We start from the raw sequence: 25,785 nt of genomic DNA on the forward strand, positions 1-25,785 counted from the left end.
AGTCTACCGTACTTGGAAATATCAGAGTAACAGTTAAGGACTTATCTCCTCTTCACCAGATCATTTATATATTATGGTTCTTTCAGAACTCCTCTTAAACTAAGTCCCCTTCGTTTGTAACACATTTTCACACAAAGCAGATGGTAAGATCTATATCACCTTTCTGTGCTTCTGTTTCATATATATTTCAATGGTTTTTGTGCCTCTACTAACTCTTGATGAGAATATAAGCAGAATTAGAAACCCTCTACATAACCCCATACCCATCAAGTAGAGTAAACCTGCTCAAATGAAATAACAGAATGGTATTAATGCACACTAGCAATTGAAATAATACCACACATGTTTGAAGAGTGTTGTTTTGACTTGTTTATAGGACAAAAGCTTTTTTCAATTAATATAAGTATAGTTAATCCTCGACTTGCAACAGTTCATTTAGTGATAGTTAGAAGTTAAAACATTGAAAAAAGTGACAAGACATAACCATTTCCCACTCTTTCACAATTTGGATGCTTGACAATAGGTTCATATTTATGATAGTTGCAGTGTCCTGGGATGATGTGATCACGTTTTGCAACTTTTAACAAGCAAAGTCAATGGAAAAGCCAAATTCACTTAACAACTGTATTACTAACTTAACAGGGCAGGGATTCACTTAACAACTGTGGCAAGAAAGGTTGTAAAATGGACCAAAGTTCACTTAAAAACTTAACAACATAAATTTTGGGCTCAATTATGTTTGTAAGTTGAGGACTATCTGTATATGGGAGTGTCAGTACCCAGGTGGTCAAAGAAGTTACAATATAGGTGTTATTTTTACCCAGTCCATCATAAAACATTACATGAGGGATTCTGATAAATGTACTAATCCATGATAAAACAGAATTTCATGCTTATTTCTGCCACTATCCAATCTCAACATATGTCTTTTCATTCAGTAAGAAGACAGTCTGACTATTCTACTTTATTTCAAACCATGCATTCAATGAGAATTAAAGATAATTGACTGAAGATCTTACAAGCAATATTTGTCCTATGGAACGATTGCATTGTCTTACAGTATGGAACAAAGCTGCAGGGAATTATCCCATGAGGCATTTGAAAACAAATGAGAATAATCACACTATTTAATAGTTCATTAACACAAAGCAAGTAAATACTGGTAGGTACAATGAGAGACATCTTAGGAATCAGCAAACTAAAATGGACAGGAATGGGTGAATTTAACTCAGATGACCATCAGGTACTGTATTCTACTGCGGGCAAGAATCCCTCAGAAGAAATGCAGTAGCCTTCATAGTCAGTAAAAGAATAGGAAAAGCAATACTGGGATACAATCCCCAAAATGACAGAATGATCTCAGTTCGAATCCAAGGCAAACCATTCAATATCACAGCAGTCCAAATCTTTGCCCCAACCACTGGTGCTGAAGAGGATGAAATTGGCCGGTTCTATGAAGCCCTACAGCACCTTATAGAATTAACACCAAAAAATGATGTCCTTATCATCATGGGGGATTGGAATGCTAAAGTAGGAAGCCAAAAGATAACCGGAATAACAGGCAAGTTTGGCCTTGGAGTACAAAATGAAGCAGGGTACAGGCTGATAGAATTTTGTCAAGAGAATACGATGGTCATAACAAACACTCTTTTCCAACAACTCAAGAGACGGCTCTATACATGGACATCACCAGACAGTCAACGCAGAAATCAGATTGACTATGTGCTCTGCAGCCAAAGATGGAGAAGCTCTATACAGCCAGTAAAAACAAGACCAGGAGCTGACTGTGGCTCAGATCATGAGCTTCTCGTTGCAAAATTTAGGCTTAAATTGAAGAACATAGGGAAAAGCACCAGGCCACTCAGGTATGAACTAAATCATATTCCTGAGGAATATACAGTAGAGGTGACAAATAGATTTAAGGAATTAGATTTGATAGAGTGCCTGGAGAACTATGGACGGAGGTTCGCAACATTGTACAAGAGGTAGCAACTAAAACCATCCCAAAGAAAAATAAATGCAAGAAAGCAAAATGGCTGTCTGAAGAAGCTTTGCAAATAGCTGAGGAAAGAAGGGAAGCGAAAGGCAAAGGAGAAGGGGCGTTGTCTTACCTGAACCCCTTTTCTCAGCATGATGATGGAGAATCCACGAGTGGGTTGTCTTAACCTTCCTGCTCAGATGAGACTAAGTCTAGAAAGTTGCCACGCCTCCTGCTGGGCTAGACTAATCCAGTTTTCGACCAAGGCGAAGCAACTGACAATAGTCTGACATGTTGGCTCCTCCTATCCCTGACACAGGACCAGATGGACCTTAAAGGGTGGGTGTGGATTCTCCATCATCATGCTGAGAAAAGGTGTTCAGGTAAGACAATGCCCCTTCTCCAGCATGATGACTGGAGAATCCACGAGTGGGACATACCAAAGCCACTGTCCCTACGGGGGGGAACTAGTCTGGGCTTGTGTCCCACTGGATGATACCACTTGCTGCAATACCCTCCAGCCAAATGAAGCATCTGAAGAGGCAAACTTGTCCAACTTGTAATGTCTGACAAACGAGGACAGGGAGGACCAAGTTGCCGCCTTGCAGATCTCTTCAATGGATGCCTGTGTCGACCAAGCCGCTGATGTAGCTACATTGCGGGTGGAATGGGCAGTGATATGGCCAGGAACAGGCAGGGAACGTGACACGTATGCACGGGCGATACAAGCCTTGATCCATCTTCCTATGGTCGAAGAAACCTTCTGGCCCATGGAAGAGGGCTGAAAGGAAACAAACAGTGCCTCGGACCTGCGGAAGACAGAAGTCCGTTTGATATAATGTCGCAGGGCCCTGTGCACGTCCAGCTTATGCCACTGCCGTTCTAGTCTATGAGATGGATGAGGGCAAAAATTGGGAAATACTACCTCCTATGTCCTATGAAACCAGGTATTCACCTTGGGGACAAATGTTGGATCTAAACGAAGGACCACCCTGTTCTCATGGAAGATACACAGGTCCCCTCTGATGGAGAGGGCTGCCAGCTCAGAAATGTGCCTCGCTGACGTGACGGCAATCAGGAAGGCTACCTTCACTGAAAGGAGCCATAGACTTAATGGGTTCAAATGGTGGTGAAGTCAGGGCCTGTAGAACCCATGACAGGTCCCAAGAGGGATATCGACGTATCGCCGGTGGCTTGGTGTTAGTCGCCCCCTTAAGGAGCGTACCAAAGGGGCAGAATTGTCACATGTAAGCACTGTGGATAATGCCACTACCTGTCTACGGATAGTATTCGGAGTTAACCCTTTATCTAGTACTTCCAACAAATAGTCCAAGATATTTGGAATAGTTATGGAGAAGGGGTGGAAGTGGTGCCTGGTGCACCAGAGAAAAAAATTATTCCATGTAGCATTGTAAATCCTATTTGTAGAGGGACGTCTAGAGGCCTAAATCATAGAGATCACCCTAGACGAATAGGATTTCCGGGTCAGGTTCTGCCGCTCAGGTGCCAGGCAGTTAACTGGAGCCACTGGGGATCTGGGTGTTGAAGGACCCCCTGGCTGAGGGAAATGTGATCTGGAGGAATCCTCCAAGCTGGGGAGATGGAAAGGTCCACAAGGCCGTCAAACCACGGACATCTCAGCCAATGTGGAACAATTAATATGATCTCCGCCTGCTCCTGCAGTATCTTGTGGATGGTTGCCGGAATCAGGGGGAGGGGAGGAAAGGCGTACAACCGCTCCCTGGGCCACTTGCTGCAGAGGGTGTCTGTCCCCTCTGCCCCTGGGGATGGGAACCTGGAGAAGAACCTTGGAAGTTGGGAGTTGGTTGGAGAGGCAAACAGGTCTAATTGCGGCTGACCGAATCTGGCAGATATCTCCCTGAACAGAGCTGGGTCCAAGCAGGTCCACTGTCGACCTGCTCAGGGAATCTGCCTGTTGGTTTGCCTCCCCTGAGATGTGCTCTGCTTTGAGAGAGCAGAGGTTGACCTCCACCCAAGAGCTTAAGAGGTGGGCCTCGTTCATGAGGGATCTGGACCGGGTCCCTCCCTGTCTGTTCACGTGGACTTTCGCTGCCATGTTGTCAGTGAGCACCGCTGCCATGTTGTCAGTGCCCCGCCACCCTGTCAGTGAAGTGGCGTAAGGCCAGATGTATGGCCCTGAGCTCCAGCCAGTTTATGCTGTGTCTTAAGTCCGGCAGGACCACCAACCCTAAGCTGTGATTGGGGGTGAGCCCCCCAGCCAAACAAGCTGGCGTCTATGGTCAAGGTAAGCTTGACTGGCTCCTTGAATAGAGATCCCTTGGCTATCGCTGGGGAGGTCCACCACTGGAGGGAATGTAATATCTGGCGTGGAACTCTTACCCTCCTGTCGGTAGAGCTGGTGCCCAACCTCTGGAAGGGAAGCAAAAACCATTGCAGCTCTCTGGAGTGTAACCTGGCCCATGGAACGAATCCCATACATGAGACCATTTTCCCCAGCAACTGCGACAGCACAACCAGAGGAACTACCCTCTCCCTTTGGACCCAGTGTATGAGGGCCCGAATGCTGTCCCGATGTTCCTGAGAGAGAAAAACCCTGCAGAGTTCCAAGTCTATGACTGCGCCCAGGTGGAGGAGACGAGTTGAAGGAACAGTGTGGCTCTTTTGGAAGTTCACGGAGAATCTGTGACTCTGAAGGGTCCTGATGGTGATGTCCAGGTCTGACTGGGCCGACTGGAAGGAACAGGACTCAATAAGAATGTCGTCCAGATAACATTGCATGCGTACGGGAATCATTCTCAGTAGGCAGCTAGTACTGCTAAGATTTTCGTGAACACTTGTGTAGCCGAAGAGAGGCCAAACAGAAGTGCCCTGTACTGAAAATGCCGGTGGGCGTAGCAAATTCTGAGGAATTTGCGATGCTCGGGGAGGATTAGAACATGCAAATAAGCCTCCGTTAAGTCTATGGACGACAGGAAATCATCCCTCCTGATACTGGCAAGGATAGATTTGAGAGTCTGCATTTTGAACCACTTGTAAACCAGATGATAATTTAGTCCTTTCAGGTCCAATATGGCTCTCCAACCCCCCGAGGCCTTTGGAACCATGAACAGAGTGGAGTAAAACCCTCTTCCTCTCTGTTTCCTGGGTACTGGTTCTATGGCCTCTATTTGCAGTAGATGAGTAATGGCCATGGACATGAGCTTTGCCTTGGTAGTGCTCCTTGGGTTGGGGCAAGTGAGGAAGCGCTCTAAAGGGTTGGTTAAGAATTCCAAGGTAAGGCCGTGTTGGTGTCTAACACCCAGGAGTCTGTGGTGGTGGCTTCTCATGTGCTGGTAAAGAGAGAAAGCCAACCACCTATAGGAGAGGCTTCCCTGGAGTCACTTGGTCCGTCTTAACGGATGGCCTCCAGAACCCCAAAAGGGCTGTTTAGATTGGAACTGGGGTCTGGCCCTGGTGACTGGGCGGTCCTGTCTGGAGGGAAAGGAGTGGGAGTTTCAGGACCAGTCCCAGGTAGGTCCAGAGCGAAAGGACTGCCTCTGGGAGTCCTGTTGGGATCTCCTATCCATTCTCCTGGGAATGTGCGCCAGCACCTTGCGCTTGTCCTTACCCTCGACCAGGTAAGGATCGAGCGCTGCACCGAATAGGTGATTACCGCTGTAAGAAGCAGTTGCCAATCGCCACTTAGACTTCAGGTCAGCCCACCATAGTTTGAGCCAAAGAAGTCTGCGGGCCAATACACTTGTGGCTATGGCTCGCGAAGAGTACCTGGAGTAATGAAGCGAAGTGTCCACCACGTATTCAGATGTGGCGACCAGTTTGATGCGCTCGTACCGGTTTGGGGGAATCAAAGCCTGAAGTTAACGGAGCCAGATGATAGAGGATCTGGCGAAGAAGGACGATGATGTAGCTGCCTTCACTGACCATGCCAAGGCTTGATGAGACCTACATAGGGAAAATTCAAACCTCCTGTCCTCCGCTCTTAGAGCCTCAGCCATGTCCCCTGGTACAGTGGGGGAAGAAAATAGAGAAGTTAAAGGTGCATCTACGAGTGGCACCTCCAGGAGCGAAGAGAAGGAAGGTGCGACATTAAAGAGTTTTTTTCTCTGTCCCACTGGGAGTGGGGACAGTGCCAAGGGATGTCCATTGCTTTTGGACAGTGCTGCGGAAGAAGGGCTCTCCAGGACCACCGGCTCAAAGAATAGTGGGTTCAAGTCCTGGGTGGTGGGAGGTGCTGGCTGCGGCTCCTGGTCTGGGGCAATGTTGACCGAAGTACACGCCTTCAGGAGCAATGACTTGAAGAGTGATGGGTCGAAAAGGCCGGTGAAAGGAGAAGGATCTGGAGAGGCCTCCTCATGGTCTGATAACAGCATGCCGGATGTCTCGTAATCCCTGCCCTGAGAAGATCTGTCCGAGAAGGCAGAACCAGGAAACAGAGGCGTCTCTGTTTGGGGAAGCGTAATCAATGGAGGCACAGGCTCCTGAGGGGGCCGCTGACCAAAGGAAGAGGCCATATATTGGGCGAAAGCTTGAGCCATCAGAGCCTGAAACTGGTCAGGCCACGTTCCCTGTTGTTCAACTGAATGAAGTCCTGCTGCCGTAGGAATAAAGGTAGCCTCCGGCCCAGGCTGAACTCTAGGGGATGGGGAAACCCCCTGGTGCCTGACTAGAGGAAGGGAGATCCACCTGTCCAGTTTCCCCGAGACCAAGCCCGTGGGGCTGAATTAAATGGCGCAAGCTGAGGCTCAAAAAGCAACACCTCCAGTGGAACGGGGGAAACTACTTCTGTTCCACTCGAAGTGAGCCTCTGAGCTCTGGAGAACTCCCTTTCCAGCGCCTGATGTCTCCTCGTGGCCTCTCTCTCAGCTGCCTTGGAGGGCTTTTTGGTAGATATAGTCTTCGCTTTAGCTTTAATCCTCCCCGCCACCTCCAATTTGGAGGACCTAAGTTTCTTCTTGGCGGGGGATCCTGAGACACCCTGAGCAGGCTGAGGAGTCAAATTGTCTGCCATTGTAGCCAAGATATTCTGGGTAGGAGATATCTGACACGGGAGCGGAGCAAAATTCTTAGCCTGTCAGAGTTGGATAGACAGGGCTCTGACCAACGTAATCAATGGCTGACAGCAACAGATAGCGAGCTAACGGCTATCTGCAAGGCCACACCTGGCGGCACAGTGCCCGCATGTTTTTAGTGGACAGGGGTGAATGAAATCCCTTGGAAGCAAGAGTCTGCACAGAAATACGGGAAAATGGCAATGGTGTGCCTACCTCCTAACTCTAAGATGAAAGGATGGGAGGGCCAGAAGTGTCTATAGTTACTCTCTGAGGACCTCCTTTTTATGTCCTTTATAACACCCCTGCGGCCAAGTCTTATAACAATTGGCCAAGGGAACCAACTGGTAAACTGCAGCAGAGAGGGGTGAAGGCCTCTGATGTCGCTCCAGAGGAGGCAATGAACAAAATGGCGGCCGTCCTACTTGTACTGCTCCCCGGGCACCCAAAACTCAGTAGGGTAAAGAAGAGGCCCTTGAGGGACTCTTAATGTTGATGCCTCCAACACTCATTTGAGTGTTGTGCCCTTTTCAGCTAAAATAAGGCTCTTGAGACAGCAAACGGTCATTTGCGCATGGCTCAAAATGGCGGCCACGCTAAAAACTAACGGTTGCTTGCAGGCTGACAGGACCGGTCAGGTTCTGAGGAGAATTAGTCAGGCCTGTGCTGCTTGCCTCGGATCCGACAATCCTGCTGTGTCTGTCAAATTGACAAAGTTAGTCGGCGATTTTTACGGAAGCCAGATCAGATGAGAAATTAGGTCACTGAGCTCTGCGCAGTCTCCCGGTCGCCAGCAAGCCGCAGCGAGGAAACGAGAGGCTCGCGAGCAAAGTTCAAGCGGCAAAGCCCAACAGAGCTCCGACGAAGCTCCCCGGTATCAGGATCAGCTGGGGGTCGCTCAATGATAGCGGAACGACCCACGCTGCGAGGAGAGCCCTACCAGATGGCTGGAAAGCTCTGATCGTCCAGAGAAGCTGGAACGATCCAAATGAAACCTGTCTGGCTCAATCTAAGTGAGTCCAATTTAAGGTAAAAGAGTCCAACTCACAGTAATGAAGAAGGAGAATCCATGAGGATATTCAACCTAACTGCTAAGCCTAGAAGGAGCCCCAAAATAAAGCGTCCTGCTGAGCGAAGACAAAGTCGAAAACTGGGTTAGTCTTACTGGGTTAGTTGCAGGAGGAATGCAACTTTCTAGACTTAGTCTCATTTGAGCAGGAAGATTAAGACAACCCACTCGTGGATTCTCCAGTCATCATGCTGGACAAAGAGAAAGATACACCCAATTGAATGCAGAACTCCAGAGAATAGCTAGAAGAGATAAGAATACCTTCTTAAATGAACAGTGCAAAGAAATAGAAGAAAACAACAGAATAGGGAAGACCAGAGATCTCTTCAAGAAAATTAGAGATATGAAGGAAACGTTTCATGCAAAGATGGGCATGATAAAGGACCAAAATGGCAGGGACCTAACAGAGGCAGAAGAGATTAAGACGACGTGACAAAACTACACAGAAGAACTATACAAGAACGAGCTTAACGTCCCAGATAACCACAATGGGGTGGTCACTAACCTCGAGCCAGACATCCTAGAATGTGAAGTGAAATGGGCCTTAGGAAATCTGAGCAACAACAAAGCTAGTGGAGGTGACAGCATTCCAGCTGAGCTATTCAAAATCTTAAAAGACGATGCAGTAAAAGTGCTACACTCAATTTGGCAGCAAATTTGGAAAACTCAACAGTGGCCACAGGATTGGAAAAGGTCAGTTTATATTCCAATTCTAAAGAAAGGCAACGATGATGTAGAATCCATCGGTGGGTAATCTCAGCCTTCCTGCTCAGTTGAGACTAAGTCAGAAATCTGCCATGCCTCCTTCTGGATGGACCTTCCCCAGTTTTTGACCAAGGCGAAGCAAAACATGACAAAGTCCAACGCGTTGGCTCCCCCTACTCTGACACAGACCCAGACGGCCTTTAAGGATGGGTGTGGATTCTACATCATCATGCTGAGAAAAGGCGTTCAGGTAAGACAATGCCCCTTCTCCAGCATGATGAGTGTAGAATCCACCGGTGGGACATATCAAAGCCGCTCATGTCCCTAAGGGGTGGAACTAGTCTGGGCTTGTGTCCCACCAGAAGGAACTACTTGTTACAACACCCTCCGGCCAAATGAAGCATCTGCAGAGGCAAATTTATCTAGCTTATAATGTCTGATGAATGAAGAAGGAGAAGACCAAGTTGCTGCCCTGCAGATTTCTTCGATGGATGCCTGTGTAGAACAGGCCGCTGTCGTTGCCGAACTGTGAGTGGAGTGGGCATTAACTCGTTTGGGGATCGGTGGGGACTGAGAGAGGTAGGCATGGGCAATGCATGCCCTAATCCATCTTCCAGTGGTCGAAGAGGAAACCTTTTGACCCATGGAAGAGGGTTGGAAAGACACAAACAAGGCTTCTGACTTCCGAAAGGCAGAGGTTTGTTTTATATAGTAACGCAAAGCCCTGCGCACGTCTAGTGTATGCCACTGTCTCTCCAGCCTGTGTGCTGGGTGAGGACAAAAGTTCAGGAGAACTATCTCCTGGTTCCTATGGAACTAGGTGTTGACCTTCAGAATGAAGGTCGGGTCCAACCGAAGGACCATTCTATCCTCGTAGAAGGTACATAGGTCACTCCTGACCGAAAGGGTGACGTGATTGCGATCAGAAATGCCACCTTTAGCGAGAGGATTCTTAATGAAGATCTGATGGGCTCAAACAGAGATGAAATCAATGCCCGTAGGACCCGTGGTAGGTCCCAAGAGGGGTAGCGGTGAACCACTGGTGGCCTGGCGGTTGGTCACCCTCTTGAGAAAGGCACTTACTGCTGGGTGTTGTGTCAATGGAGTCATGTTGTCACAAGACAGCACTGTGGATAGAGCCGCTACCTGTCTCTGAATGGTGTTGGATGCTAGCCCCTTGTCTATACCCTCTAAGAGGTAGTCTAGGATACTGGGAATGGTTACAAAGGTTTAAGTTGGTGCTAAGTGCACCACAGGCAGAAGTTCCTCCACGTGGCATCATATATCCTATTGGTCGAAGGGCGCCTGGAGGCTTGGATCATCGAGATCACCCTGGACAAATAGGATTGTTTAGCTAAATTTTTCCGCTCAAGTGCCAGGCGGCCAACACCTGGGGATCCGGGTGTTGAAGGGCCCCCTGGCTGAGGGAGATATGGTCTGGAGGTATCCTCCATGGCAGAGAGACTGTTAGTTCCACCAGATCGGCAAGCCACGGCCGCCGCGGCCAGTGTGGAGCAACCAAGATGACCTCCGCTTGCTCCTGGAGCAGCTTGCGGATGGTTGCTGGTATTAACGGGAATGGGGGAAATGCATATAGCAACCCCCGGGGCCACTCGCTGCGGAGGGCGTCCATTCCTTCCGCCCGTGGGGATGGAAACCTGGTAAAGTACCTCAGCAGGTGTGAGTTGTTTGGAGATGCAAAGAGGTCTAACTGGGGCTGGCCGAATCTGCTCGTTATCTCCCTGAACAGAAGTGGGTCCAGTCTCCACTCTGAGTGGTCCACTGTGGACCTGCTCAAGGAGTCCGCCTGATGGTTCGCCTCCCCCGATATATGCTCTGCTTTGATGGATCGTAGGTTGGTCTCTGCCCAAGAGCCCAGGCTGTGGGCTTCAAGCATTAGGGACTTGAGTCCCTCCCTGTCTGTTGACATCATTCTCAGATGGGCGGCTACGACCGCTAGGATCTTTGTAAACACCCGTGGAGCCGAGGAAGGGCCAAACGGGAGCGCCCTGTATTGGAAATGCCGATGCATGTAACAAAACCAAAGGCTCTAAGACAACCCCCTATGGGAGAGGACTCCCTGATGTCACTTGCTCCATCTGTACGAACAGGCCCCCCGAACCCGGAAAGGGTCATTTGGCGATGTATTGGGCCCTGGCTCTAGGGTTCTGATGGTCCTGCTGGTAGTCCTGCCTAGGTGGAAAGGACCGAGAGTTCCGGGGCCAATCCCAGGACTGCCCGACCTGAAAGGGCTGCCTCCAATCCCAGGAATAGCTAGAACGAAAGGGATGCCTGCGGGCCTCCTGTTGAGGTTTCTTGTCTGTTCTCTTAGAGGAATGCGCAAGCACTTTGTGCTTGTCTTTTCCCTCTATGAGATATGGTTCAAGGACTGGTCCAAAAAGGTGCGTGCCGCTGTAAGGGGCGGTGGACAAGCGCCATTTCGATTTAAGGTTGGCTCACCATTGTTTTTAACCAAAGTAGTAGTCTATGGGACAAGACCGTGGCAGTGATAGACCTTGCAGAGTACCTGGCAAACTGGAGCAATGCGTCCGCCACATACTGTGATGCTGCGAGCGTTTTCCCCAATATTTGGTGCGGTTGCACCTGATCAGGAAGAATGAGTTCTTGGAGCTCACGCAACCACATGATGGCTGACCTGGTGAAGAATGAAGCTGCTGTAGCCGTCTTGACTGCCCACGCTGATGCTTGGTGAGCTCTGCGGAGGGAAAATTCAAATTTCTTTTCCTCTGTCTTCAAGACCTCTGCCAGATCTCCTGGAATGGTGGAGGTAGAAAATAAAGAAGTTAGAGGAGTGTCTACAAGCGGTACTTCCAGGAGAGAAGAAAAGGATGAAAAAACATTGTAAAGTTTTTTCTCAGTCACGCTGGGAGATGGTAGAGTGCCCAGTGCAGACCACTGCTTCTCCATCGTGGTACGAAAGAAGGACGGGCATGGGATTTGCTTTTCCTCAACCACTTGCTCTGAGAAAAGAGGGTTGGAGTCCTGGGTAGTGTTGGTCGATGTCTTAGTGTCCTGTTCAGGACCAAGAGTGGCCGTGGTACAAGCCTTGAGAAGCAGTGATCTAAATAGGGAAGGGTCAAAGAACCCTGATGATGGGGATGTATCCGGCACGGCCTCATCTTCTGAAATGGGTAAGTCAGAAGTCTCAAGGATCTCGGATCCCTCCTCTCCTAACTGGGAGGATGTATCTGAGATGTCCGAGCCAGGTAACTGGGCAGGGTCTGTTTGAGATATGGGGGGGGAGGGGGCATCTGTAAGGGTTGTTGACCCATGGAAGCCATAAATTGCGCAAAGGCCTGGTTCATAAAGGCCTGACATTGATCCAGCCACGCGCTCTGTTGGTCTGAGTGGTGAATGCCAGCAGCTGTAGGGGTATATGTGGCTTCTGGAGGTTGTGGTATTGGGGGTGGTAAACTCCCTCGGGGATCGTGGAGAGGGGAACCAACCTGTCTAGTTTCCCCCTGAGGAGACCATGCCCTAGTGGTATCCTGTGGAGGCGCAAATTGAGGCTCAAATGGGAAGCATTCCAGTGTGAAAGGGGAAACCACGTCTGGAAGTGAGCCTTTGGACTCTGGAGAACTCCCTCTCCAGCGCCTGATGTCCCCTCGAGGCCTCCCTCTCAGCAGCCTTGGAGGGCTTCTTCATGGACGAAGCTTTGCCTTGGATTTTGTTGTTCGCCCCGCCTCCAATTCAGATGATCTGTGCTTTTTTTGTTTGGGGGGAACAGAAGAGCCCTATGATAGCTGAGAGGCCGAACTGTCCGCCATTGCGGCCTGGATATTCCGGAAAGATGTCCAGGGAAGGGGGATGAAGTACGCAGATCAAATTGTCAGAGAGGCAGCGCCTCACGTTCTGAACAGCAATGGTAGACAGCCAGACAATTATATAAAATTGTTTGTTAGGCCTTGCGGCACAGCGCCACACCGGCTAGATGGGACAGGTGGGGTCTGACCAAAATTCCCCCTCTTAAAGGAAACTATTCGCGACAATAAAATTACAATGCTAATGATAGTAATTCACAATCACAAACTATTATGCTTTAAACAAGAAGATGCTGGGGACGTGTAGTAATATAAGTCTGTGCCTGAGAGGATCAGCTATCTTGTCCAGAATCTCAAGGCCTGTCAGTTCCACTGAGAGTTGAGGCTGTGAGGGCCTCAAAATGGCGATAGCTGCCCTAAGGTTGAGCCTGTAGTGAGGTCAATGAAAGGTGACCAAGGCCTTGGCTGATGCCCCCGATCCGTGCCTGTTACGGCAGGAAAGTTTGGAAAGCCTGGGTCTGATATAAAAAGGCTGTCAGTAGTGAGGAGGTTTCCAAAATGGTGGCCATGCCTTGTTAGATTTCCAAAATGGCGGCTGTGCCTCGTTAGGCTTCCAAAATGGCATTCGCGCTAAAAGTAACGGCCGCTGAAAGTCGTTTGGGCCTTTCCGATCCCTATGGCACCCAGGGGGCTAGATAGGTTGTACGGAGTTCTCCCCTCGATTAGAGGGGAAAGGGGAAGGCTGTGGTTGTTTAAAGGCGTTGCGCAGCCTCCACTGCGATCCAGACCTGCAGCGATGTGTAGGAAGCCTCCGTGTGAGGGAAATGCTGGTTGAGGCTGAACAGCCTCTCAGGGATTCCACGGAATCGCCAATCGCGTTGTCGGCGAAAATCAGCTGTAGCATGCTCAGGGAGAGTTCAGCAGAGCGAAGTCTCTGCGGCGGAGCCTGCGAGGCTTGTTAGAGCCAAGGCTGTAGGCAGCTGCAAGCTGAGCCGACCACTTGTTTAGAGTCCCCAATTTAAAAGAATTTGGAATCAGTATGCAAAGTAGCCAAATTGATCAGCGATTTTGTAATTTTAATAGGAAAACCAATTAATCTAATTAATCTAACTACTCTAACCTAATCTGTTCAGAGGAGCCAAATAATTTGCGTCCTGCTGAGCTAAGACTAAGTCAAAAACTGTGCAAGGTCCACCCAGAAGGAGGTGTGACAGATTTCTGACTTAGTCTCAACTGAGCAGGAAGGCTAAGATTACCCATCGGTGGATTCTACACTCATCATGCTGGAGAATGTTCAGACTACTACACCATTGCACTCATTTCACATGCTAGTAAAGTTATGCTTAAAATCCTACAAACTAGACTCCAGCAGTATGTGGATCGAGAACTACCAGAAGTACAGGCAGGATTTCGAAGAGGCAGAGGAACTAGAGATCAAATTGCCAACATACGCTGGAATCATGGAGAAAGCTATGGAGTTCCAGAAAAACATCTATTTCTCCTTCATTGACTATGCTACAGCCTTTGATTGTATGAATCACAACAAATTGTGGCAAGTTCTTAAAGAGATGGGAGTACCAGACCATCTTATTTGTCTCTTGAGAAACCTATATGCGGGTCAAGAAGCAACAGTGAGAACTGGACACAGAACCACTGATTGGTTCAAAATTGGGAAAGGAGTCTGGCAAGGCTGTATTCTGTCGCCCTGCCTATTTAATTTATATGCAGAGCACATCATGAGAAAGGCAGGGCTAGATGAATCAAAAGTTGGAATTAAGATTGCTCGGAGAAATATCAACAACCTAAGATATGCAGATGATACCACTCTAATGGCAGAAAGTGAAGAGGAACTAAAGAGCCTCTTGATGCGGGTGAAGAAGGAGAGTGCAAAAGTGGCTTGAAACTCAACATTAAGAAAACCAAAATCATGGCATTTCAATTCCTGGCAAATAGATGGGGAAGAAATAGAGGTAGTGACAGATTTTATTTTCCTGGGCTCCAAGATCACCTCAGATGGGGACAGCAGCCAAGAAATTAAAAGACGCTTGCTCCTGGGGAGGAAAACTATGGCAAATCTAGACAGCATACTAAAAAGCGAAGACATCACCCTGCCAACAAAAGTGCGTATAGTCAGGGCCATGGTTTTCCCAGTTGCAATGTATGGATGTGAAAGTTGGACCATAAGAAAGGCTAAGCGACAAAGAATTGAGGCCTTTGAACTATGGTGCTGGAGAAGACTCCTGCGAGTCCCTTGGACTGCAAGGCGTTCAAACCGGTCAGTCCTAAAAGAGATCAACCCTGACTGCTCTTTAAAAGGCCAGATCCTAAAGTTGAAACTCAAGCACTTTGCCACCTAATGATAAGGAAGTACTCACTGGAGAAGGGCCTAATGCTGGGAAAGATGGAGGGCAGTATAAGAAGGGGATGACAGAGAATGAGGTGGTAGATGGAGTCACTGAAGCAGTAGGCATGAGCTTAAATGGACTTCAGAAGATGGTAGAGGACAGGAAGTCCTGGAGGAACATTGTCCATGGGGTTGCAATGGGTCGGCACAACTTCGCAATTAACAACAACAACGAGAGAACTCAAATTCTGCTCCAGCATTGCAAATTGTCTAGTCTTCAAAAAAGGAATCAGTATGTTTGCCAGATTTTTAAAAATGAATTCTTTATTATAATTGTTGGAAGGTACAAATATGACAGGTTTTTTGCTTAAGTATTTAAATCACTGTTTCTCAATCTTGGGCATTTTAAGGTACGTGGACTTCAACTACCAGAATTCTCTGAGGAATTCTAGGAGCTGAACTCCACACATCTTCAAAAGGCCAAAGTTGATAAATTCTAATCTAGATGAAGGGGGAGGAAAAAAACCCTAAAATTATGGAAAAGCTGCCATTTACTAGAAAAAAAAGAGTGTGTGCAGTCATTGAAAAGGGGCGTTGACTTACCTGAACGCCTTTTCTCAGCACGGAGATGGATAATCCACCAATGGGTTGAGACTGTATTCCTGCCCAATCAGATCAGTCAGCCAAAGTTGCCACGCCCATCCTGGACCACGAGATTCCCAGTCTTGACACGAGCGAAGCCATTGACTGACAGTAAGACGTTTTGGCTCGAACTAAATATCCCTAATTATCCCTGTCTAGAAGGGTGGGTGTGGATTATCCATCTCCGTGCTGAGAAAAGGCGTTCAGGTAAGTAAACGCCCCTTCTCCAGCACTGGAGATGGATAATCCACCAATGGGACATACCAAAGCCTATTGTCCCTCGGGTTGGGGAGTAGACTGGTCCTGTGTGGAACTTTGATCTAACACCTGCTGGAGAATCCTCCTACCGAAGGAGGCCTCTGCAGAGGAGTATTTGTCGATTTTGTAGTGGCGAATAAATGGAGAAGGCGATGCCCAAGTGGCCGCCCTGCAAAACTCAATAGAAGCTTGCCTGGCCCATGCTGCTGAGGTGGCAGCACTCCTTGTGGAGTGAGCCGTGACATGCCTGGGAATCGGCAAGGCCTCCGCCTGATATGCCCCAGTGATGCATGCCCTAATCCACCTGCCAATGGTGGAGGAAGATACCTTCCGGCCCCTGGAGAAGGGGTGGAAGGATATAAAAAGCACTTCTGAGTGGCGGAATTCCACTGTACGTGAAATGTAATACCTTAGGGCCCTGCGTACATCCAATGTATGCCATTGACGTTCTAGGGCATGAGTTGGGTTTGGGCAAAAGTCCGGTAGGACTATTTCCTGCGTTCTGTGAAAAAGGGAGTTGACTTTTGGAATGAAGGAAGGGTCTAGTTGCAAGACTACCCTGTCCCTGTGAAAGTGACACAAGTCCTTCCTCGTTGAGGGAGAAGCTAGCTCAGATATACGCCGAGCCGATGTGATAGCTACTAAGAATGCTACTTTGTGGGACAGGTAGCGGATGTCACATGTTTTGAGTGGTTCGAATGGTACTCTGGTGAGAGCTTGCAGTACTCGTGGTAGCTCCCACGATGGGTATCTGTGCACGGTTGGTGGTCTAATATTCGCAGCCCCTTTGAGGAAGGAGCGAATTAAGGGGTGCTTACCCAAGGGTTCATCAGGGCTGGCCGAAAGTATTGTTGAGAGGGCTGTGATCTGTCTACACAGTGTGTTTGGCGCTAGGCCCCTCTCTAGACCGCCTAGTACGAATTCTAGGATGTTGGGGATTGTAATCTTTTTGAGTGGCAATCTCTGTTCAGAGCACCATGATTGGAAACTTTTCCACGTGGCCTCGTAGATACGGTTTGTGGATGGGCGTCTTGAAGCCTGTATGACCCTGATTACACCCTGTGAGCAGAAACCCCTAGTTAAGATTGACCGTTCAAGTGCCAGACGGCTAGTTGTAGCCATTGTGGCTTTGGGTGGGAGATCGCCCCGACTGAGAGAGATCCTCTCCGGGGGGATCCGCCATGGATTTGTGCGGGAGAGACTCCTCAGATCTGTGAACCAAGGCCTCCTGGGCCAATATGGGGCCACAAGAATTACCTCGGCCCATTCCCACAGTATCTTGTGAACTACCGCCGGAAGGAGAGGTAAGGGTGGAAATGCATATAGGAGCTCCCTTGGCCAGGGCTCTGTAATGCATCCGTCTGTTCTGCTCTCCTGGATGGGAATCGGGAGAAGAAGCGAATCAGTTGGGCATTGGACGGAGAGGCAAACAGGTCTACCTGGGGAAGACCGAAGCGGTGGCAGATATCCCTGAAGATCCTCGGGTGTAGTTGCCACTCCGAGTGGTCTATTGTTGTTCTGCTCAACAGATCTGCCTGGATGTTTGTTTTCCCCAATACGTGGTCTGCCTTTATTGAGACCAGGTTTTGTTCCGCCCAAGCTCCCAGTAGGAATGCTTCGGATGATATGGAGCGGGAGTGTGTGCCTCCCTAACGGTTTATGTGGGCTTTGGCCGTCACGTTGTCTGTTAGGACTAGTATGTGGCGGCATGCTAGGCTGTCCTGGAAATGTTTTAACACTAGGTGGATGGCTCAGAGTTCGAGCCAGTTTATGTTGTGCCGGAGGTCCACTGTTGACCAGCGGCCCTGTGCCCACCTGGTCCCCAGGTGAGCTCCCCAGCCGAACAGGCTTGCATCGGTTGTGATTACTATTCTGTCTGGTTCCCTGAGTGTGAGCCTCTGAGAAGGGCCGGTGATAGCCACCACTTGAGAGAGTGTCGTACCCCTAGTGGTAGTCTTACCCTTCTTCGGGATGCACTGAGTTTCTGCCTCTGAAACGGAAGCATGAACCACTGTAGCTCCCTTGAGTGTAGTCTTGCCCATGGGACGATTGCTATGGTCGAGATTATCTTCCCTAACAACTGGGAAAGACAGACTAGTGTTACTGACTGACCACGGTTTACCTGTTTTACTGTTTCCCTTATGCTGCTGAGGCATTCCTGGGAGAGGTACACCTTGCACTCCACTGTATCTATGATAGCTCCAAGATGCAGTATCCTCATCGTCGGAGTTAAGTGGCTCTTAAGGAATTTCACCGAGAAGCCGTGATTCTGCAGCAATTTCACTACTAACTTTAGATCCGCCTGAGCATGGTGGGCGGACGTTGATTGGATTAGAATGTCGTCCAAGTAACAATGGACTCTGACCTTAGATATGCTGCCAAAACCGCCAGTATCTTGGTGAACACCCTGGGCGCTGATGATAGGCCGAATGGGAGCACTCTGTATTGAAATTGATGTCCCCTGTAGGCGAACCGTAGAAACCGGCGGTGAGCCAGAGAGATGGGTATATGTAAGTATGCCTCCGTGAGGTCGATAGAGGTCAGGAAGTCCCCTTTTCTTACGCTTCCTAGGATGGAGCGCAGCGTTTGCACTTTGAATTTGCGGTATGTTAGGTAGAAATTTAACCTTTTTAGATCCAGAATGGCTCTCCACCCCCCTGATGGTTTCGGGACCATGAAGAGAATGGAATAAAATCCTTGACCTCTCTGGTCCACAGGCATCGGTTCTATGGCCCGTATGCTTAGTAAGTGTTGAACGGCTTCGTTCACGAGTTTTCTCTTTGTTGGGTTCGCGGGACAGGGGCAGGGGCGGAAGCGGTTCAGGGGATTGGAGAAGAATTCTAGGGAGAGACCGTGGCGTATGGTGTCTCTGACCCATACGCCCGTGGTGGTTTCTTCCCACTGGAGGGCAAACTGTGCGAGCCTGCCCCCTATGGGAAGGTCTGAGGGAGAGTCATCTGGTACAGCGAAAAGGGCGGTTACTTCCCCGAAAGGGCCACCTTCCTTGCGCCTGTCTATGCCTTGTGTTTTGTCTATCCGTTTGTCTTTTCTATCTATCCTGCCTAGGCTGGAAGGATTGTGATGATAATTGAAACTGGTTTCTGTGCGAAAGGACTGTTTCCTTCCGAAGAAACCGGGTCTCCTGTCCTGCTTTTTGAGAATCTGTTTGAGGACCTTGCGCTTGTCCTTGTTCTCTATTAGGTAGGGCGTTAGCGCGTCCCCGAACAATTTGGTTCCTTGGTATGGAGCCGAAGCCAATTTCCATTTAGATTTGGCATCGGCCTGCCAATGTTTTAGCCAGAGAAGGCGTCTGCCCGTGATGTTTGACGCTATTGCTCTGGCTGAATATTTGGCCGCTTGGAGTGTCGCGTCCGACGCATATTCCATGGCTGCTATCATCTTTCTGAGTTCCTGTTGGGTGCGGATGTCCTCCACAGGGACTCGGCCTTGTAATTCCTGGAGCCAACAAAGCGTGGCTCTGGTGAAAAAGGAGGCGGAGGTAGCTGCCCTAGTAGCCCATGCTATTGCTTGGTGCGTTCTCTTATAGGCGGACTCACCCTTTCGGTCTTCGGCCTTAAGAGCCTCTGAAAAATCCCCTGATATGTCTGTGTCCGATACCAGGGGCCCTATGGGTTTGTCCACCGCTGGTACCTCCAATGTTCCCTCCAGCTCCTTGGCTACATTGAATAGCCTCTTGTCCATGTTGCTGGGAAGAAGGAGGGAGGCGGGTGATGACCACTGTTTCTTTATTGCGTTTAGGAACAGGGTCGGACATGGTATGCGGTGTTGAATGGTTACCTTTTCGGCGAACCTGGGGTTGGCGTCCGTATCGACTGTGATGGGTTCCACTGAAGTCCCCTGACCAAGATGGGCTGTGGATTCTGCCTTACGCAGTATGGTGACAAAAAGAGAGGGGTTAAAAAGGCCGTTAAAGGAGGGCACCTCAGTGAGTTGTCCTCCTCTTCGGACATTTGGATCTCCTGTGACGTACCTGGTTGGTCAAGGTAAGAATCCTCGGAGATCGACGAGTCTGAGGGGGAAGAGGGTTCCAGTCGGTCCTCTGCTTCCTCCCGGTTCCCAGATCTATGCCTTTGCAGCTTCGGCTTGGTGGTCTAGGCCCTGGTCTCAAATGCGCGGTCAACCGCCTGCGCTATTAAGGCCGCTAGTAGGTCCCTCATCAGAGCAGGTGGGGTAGTAATTACCTGCGTCCCTGCTGGTGCCGGAGTTAATGTGGTCTCCGGAGGCCCCTGTGTCCTACGTGGTAAGGGTGATCGGGAAAGAGATGAGAACTCACCTGTCCCACCTCGTGCTGGAGACTGAGATGAATCCCCAGTAGACCAAACACCCAGTGGGGATGATGAGACCCCCAGTGGTAGTTCGGGAGCTATCCCCCCATTTTGACACTTTTCTATTCTGCCCCTTTTCTGAGCTCTACTGAATTCTTTTTCCAGGGCTTGGTGCCTTCTGATTGCCTGTTTGTCTGCCTTCTTGGATGATGTTTTGGCAGCCTTGATCTTAGAGGCTGTTGAGACTTCAGAGCTCTCTGAACTGGGTGCTCCCGAAGTTGAAGGCAAGGTTCCAGTAGACGGAATGATGGCTTCCTCCATTCTCCACTATGCAGGGTCACGATAGGGGAACCCCGGTAGTAGGAGAGTGTCTACTCTGAGTAAGAACAGGCGCTCTACAGAGGACACCTGAAACCCAGGAAAACAGACTCTGAGATTGGTCTGAAATAATTGCTGAACGCGGATGAGGGCAGGCACACTAATGGGGATGCCTGGAATCTGCTTAGACTGCAGTGGTTAAGGGCAGGCACACGACTGGGGATGTCTGGAGCTCACCAGTAAAAATCCAGAAACATACGGGCCACTAATGGGGAGCCCGAGGTCCAGATGGAGCCAAAGACAACTTAATTTAGTTAGTTGTGCAAAAACACTTAGCTTATTCTAGGCAAGGAGGCACCAAAACTTGGAATAAGAAGCTATGAACTCCTATTTGCTTCCTGTGTGAAATGTTCAACAAGTTTACAATGTTTAATGTTTAAAATGTCAGCAAGGAGTCTTATTACTCTAGTACCTTTTCCCGTGGACCGACAAGGGTGCTTCAGAATTATTGAGTTCCCTGTTCTGAGTCCCGGAGAGAGGAACCTGGCCACGCGTGCGCAATTGCTTGCTGTGCACGCTCAATGGCAATCTGTATTCAAAAAAATGGCTGCCGCAAGCAGAAGGCTACTGCGTGTGCGCTAAAATGGCTGCCGTGCCTGCGCAGAAGCTTCCCCTATTGCCTGTGCCACGTGCGTTGGAAACAAAGGCCGCGCGTGTGCTGAGCTGCCCCGGTAATGGCGGCTTGTTTAAAAACCCGGGGAATGCCTGGCAATTTAAAAGGCGGCGTTTCGCTTTCCAGCTGACTCGCGCCACCTGAGAAAAACTTCCGAAGCTACCTCCCTCCCCGCATGCGCCCCACTAGTCCTTCGCTACCTCCGCGAAGCTAAAACAGCGGCTGCTATTCAAAAACTGGGCTTAAAGCCGCAGCTCAGCCGATCGGCTTGTTTTCCTTTTTTTTTTTTAAAGGCTGTCGACGTGGGTAAGTGGAGGGTTGGGGGTTGGGTTAGGGAGGGGGTTTAAGGGAATCCCCCCTTTTCTAACGAGGGTGAATATCCCTCTGAAAGTCTGAATTTCAAACTCTGTAATTTGGAAGAATTTTAAAATAATTCAATCAATTAAATCCAATTTAATTTAAATTAACCTTAACCTAAGAACTCTCAGCTACTGAAAGATAATCCACCAATGGAAGAGAACTATACCTGCCTAGGAGCCAAAGTTGTACGTCTGATTCCTGGGCGAGATCAGTCAAGACTGGGAATCTCATGGTCCTGGATGGACGTGGCAACTTTGGCTGACTGATCTGATTGGGCAGGAATACAGTCTCAACCTGTAATTGGTGGATTATCCATCTCCAATGCTGGAGAATATTAAAAACTCCTACAACTATAAACATAAATGTTCCTTCAGCTTGAACTGGACTCCAAGAAATTTCATGGAATGGACATTCAGTTTTATCATCAGCAACATAAAAATTGTTTTGACTGCTTTTTTCTAGGGTGCCTTTTTCAGTTTCTCAGCCTAGCTTAGAACCCTGGGGTTTCCCAGTAGACTTATCTTTGTAGTACTTTCACCCAACCCTACTTAGCTTTTTTTGAAATCAGCCAAGATTGTTAAGATGCTGTTACATACTATGATTTAACTGAATCCATTATTCTCCAAAGAATCAAAGTGAGGATAAGGAAAGAGATCATTGAAAGACTGGGTTCACTCACTGCACTACGTTATACACTCATTTCTTCTTCTCCAGTCTACTCCACAAGACTTCTGCTTCCCAAGTGATTCTGAAATCTCTGTGATCTATCCCCAAGCAGCTGAAACAATTTATTGATGGCTCAGTTGAAGCTCACAGGAAACAGTTTCCAAGAAAAAAAAAACAATGGAGCAGAGCTTCTATGAAGCTGAAAAAAATTCAACTTAATATGCAACTGTTTCTCATACTGGGAGGGTAGAAACGGAGAGAGTGGTATATCATCATCATCATCATGATGATCGATTTAATATTCAATTTGATTCACAGTCTGGGATTGATAAAAACTTAATAGTTCAAGTCCTAACCAAGGACATAACAGCTATTAAGGTAGTGTTTGAGTATATAGGCAGTTCCGAATAGGGTGGTGGTATTATTATTATTACATGATTCAAGGGATAACATAGTATCAAGGATCAGGAAAAATAATTACATATTGTGTTTTTTTAAAAAGAAATCTGAGTTCCATTCATAAATCAATGATCATGATAATGATGAATTTATAAGCCTCCCTGTTCACGAGTGACTATGAATATTTCCACTGAAACGCAATGTTATATTTAGACTAGGTTACTATGGCTTATTTAAATCACCATGACCAAAGTACTGGTTTGGCGTGATATGAAAATGTTAAGTAAAGTGAAATTCAATGAAGACAGCTAGAAAGGCTGAAAATGTAACATTAGGAGCCCATTAGAAGGCATATTACACTCCCTTCCTCAACTTTTCTAACATTAGAAAAAAGACATGCAGTAGTATATGCCATTTGCTCTACTAGCACACTCCATTTCAGAGAAATTGTAAGGATGAAACCAAGTATATTGGGATTAGAGGAGAAAAAATCAATTTTCACTGAACTCCTTCAGCAGATCTGTAATAACTCTTACAACCAAATTATACATATTTTATAAACATGTGCATGTGTGATGGCATAATCTAAAATATGCCACATAACATATCTGAACAGCCCAGGCAGAATTTTCAAAATTATCTAATCTCATTTCAATCGGAAGGCTTTTCAAAGTTCACAATTTAGCCCAAAGTCTCCAAGAATGTTCATGGATATACTTCACAAAGCACAAAATGCACTAAACATGATGGAAAAATTAGGATTTCTTTTTTATTGTGCCTGTATTAGAATATTACTATTCTATAATAACTAGTTTCTCAAAAATTAAAGAAGCCTTTCAACATCAGCAGAATGTTTATCTTTCCACTTTTAAGTTTTTAAAATGCAACAAATTGTTAACTGAAAGATCAAAAATCTGCTAACTGCTAGCATTTTATATACCACATTCTGAAGGCAGCTTACATTTTACTGAGCCCTTTGAAAGATTATTAGAAGGCTGCCATCCACTGACTCATTCAAGTACTGCAACTAAGGTGCAAAATTGCCTCATCTGTTGTAAAATTACTTCCAGTGCAACATAAAAACTGTTTCCAGGTTTACAAAATGTTAACCCTTCAAATGCCAAATACTTTTCACACAGGGGAAATACAATGCAAAGAAACGTGAAACAGGATTTTGAGAAAGGACTCACATTAGAATTCAACATACGCATTTTCAACAATGAAAATTCTGTAGGGACATATAAAAAAAAATAACATTGAAATTGTAAAAGTGTCTGTGCTGCTGGATTAGATTCAATTGTTCAACTTGCTGCAATCAGAGGAGAAAATATCTCCAAATATGAAGACCCTCCTTAATCAACAGCATTGAAAGCTTATCTTATTTATCTGTTCCTTTGGCAAATACATCAATTGCAGATGTATACAAGAAAAACAGCACACACCCAATATTTATAATGAAAAATAAAATTAGATGAATAAGGAAACCGCTAAAGCCAAAATACAAAACACAGCACTCTTCTATTGCCCCTTTCTTCTATTGCCCCTTAGGCAGGGATGTCAAACTGTCAGCCTGCGGGCAGACACGTCATCCAGAAACCGTGCCTACCCTATTGCCGGCAATGGCAAAACCGTCCCGATATGTTGCGTGACATCACGTTGCGAGTTTGACACATCATAACATCACAAGTGTGCATCTATCTGCCTATCTAGAACAAGTATTTAAAAGATGGGTTTAAAATCCACAGAATTTCAGCTGAATAGAATGCAGATAATGAACAATGTCTTGGAATGACTCTACTCTAAACATCGGATAGTTCTATGATTTAGCTCAGGGGTATCAAACTGTCGTGTCACAAGGAAAATGCGTCCACCCCATTGTCGGCAATGGGCAAAAAGTTCCGGTACGTCACTCGTCACGAGTTTGACATGTCTGATCTAGCTGATTAATCAAAATCATGATATACATAATGTTACTTATTCATGTAAGAGACTTACGTGGCCAGTAATCTTATGTATTATAACTCTGGGTAGCTCATAGCAACCGCACTAAGAACATAAAGAAACAGCAAAGATAAACAAGCTCAATTCAAAGCATCCTAAATCAGCCAACATTTTAAAAAAATATCAATCACTGATCTCACTGTCCCAATGTAAACCTCCTTATAAAACAAAAGTACAGATGTGAAAAAGCAGTAATATAAGTTTACATTTTTATTGATACCAAAAATTAAGTTTTGTTATTTATTGCCTCCTTCACTCCCTCTCTCCCACTTCCTCTGTGGTATTTGAGATAAAAATACCTGTCTCTTGATTGCTATAGTTCCCTGTCATCCTTCAAATTATTCAGCTGTTTTCAGGTATGGCAAAGGATGATGTCCAATCATTTTGTTAGAAATACAAATCTAATCCTTTTCTAAATCTTTTGGCATGCAGAATGTTAAGACAGAGATAAAGTGACTATAACACATTTAAGAAATTGATGTATGTAAAGCACTTCTACAATACTTTTCAATAAAAACTCATAGGATAGCTTATAACAATGCAATTCCAAATACATGGAATAGCAAAAATAGGATTAAAACAAGTGTTCACCAGGACAGATGCAACTGTAATTGAAACCAGTGTACAGAATGAAATAAAAAGACCATTTGTCCTATACTGAAATGGCATCAAATCTGATCTATTTTCCTGGAAAAGAGAATCCACAGATACAGTGCCTCAGACAAAAAAGCCCTCTTTTTTGCCACAAAAAGTCTCTAGTGATGACCACAAACTCTAATGGCAGTATTGCTTTCAAATTGAGTATTTCTGTATAAGGGTATTAAATGTAAGCACACATAGTGCTCCAAATTACAATCCACAATCGCTATTTTGAAATCTCTCAGCTGCAATCCTAGCAGCTAACTCCCTAATCAGGCAGTAGAAGAAAGCAAGACATATACAAAAGTTTCAACATTTCACTTCGTTTGTTAAGGATCCTTCTTGTTTTGCACCTTTCAGTTTGAAACAAGTAAGGTTTAGCTCATCATAAAATAAAACACGCTCAGAATATTGTGAAACAATTAAACAACTCGCCAAGCTTCCAGATCCTACCACTTGAGTGAATTAAGAGTTTTATGTTATGTAAATGGCACACTTTTAAGACTACAAATATTCTCACATTTTTTATGCGTCAGATATAGGTCAGAAGAAAATGACTTCTTGAAAGGAAAAAAAAAGGCCTGCATATTAAATGAGTCATAAAAAGGGGAACTTTTTTGATGGACACTCAAGGT

The 25,785-nt window shown here is 46.9% G+C and overlaps 1 protein-coding gene across 3 annotated transcripts in view; it reads right to left on the reverse strand.

Moving 5' to 3' along the window:
- The window catches only part of RNLS (renalase, FAD dependent amine oxidase), a 210,082-nt gene that overhangs the window by 177,497 nt on the left and 6,800 nt on the right, over nucleotides 1-25,785 (reverse strand). The window lies entirely within an intron of this gene.

Source organism: Crotalus tigris, unplaced genomic scaffold (assembly GCF_016545835.1).
Source record: "Crotalus tigris isolate CLP2741 ecotype Arizona unplaced genomic scaffold, ASM1654583v1 scf7180000021533.416912, whole genome shotgun sequence".
Taxonomy (NCBI): Eukaryota; Metazoa; Chordata; class Lepidosauria; order Squamata; family Viperidae; genus Crotalus; species Crotalus tigris.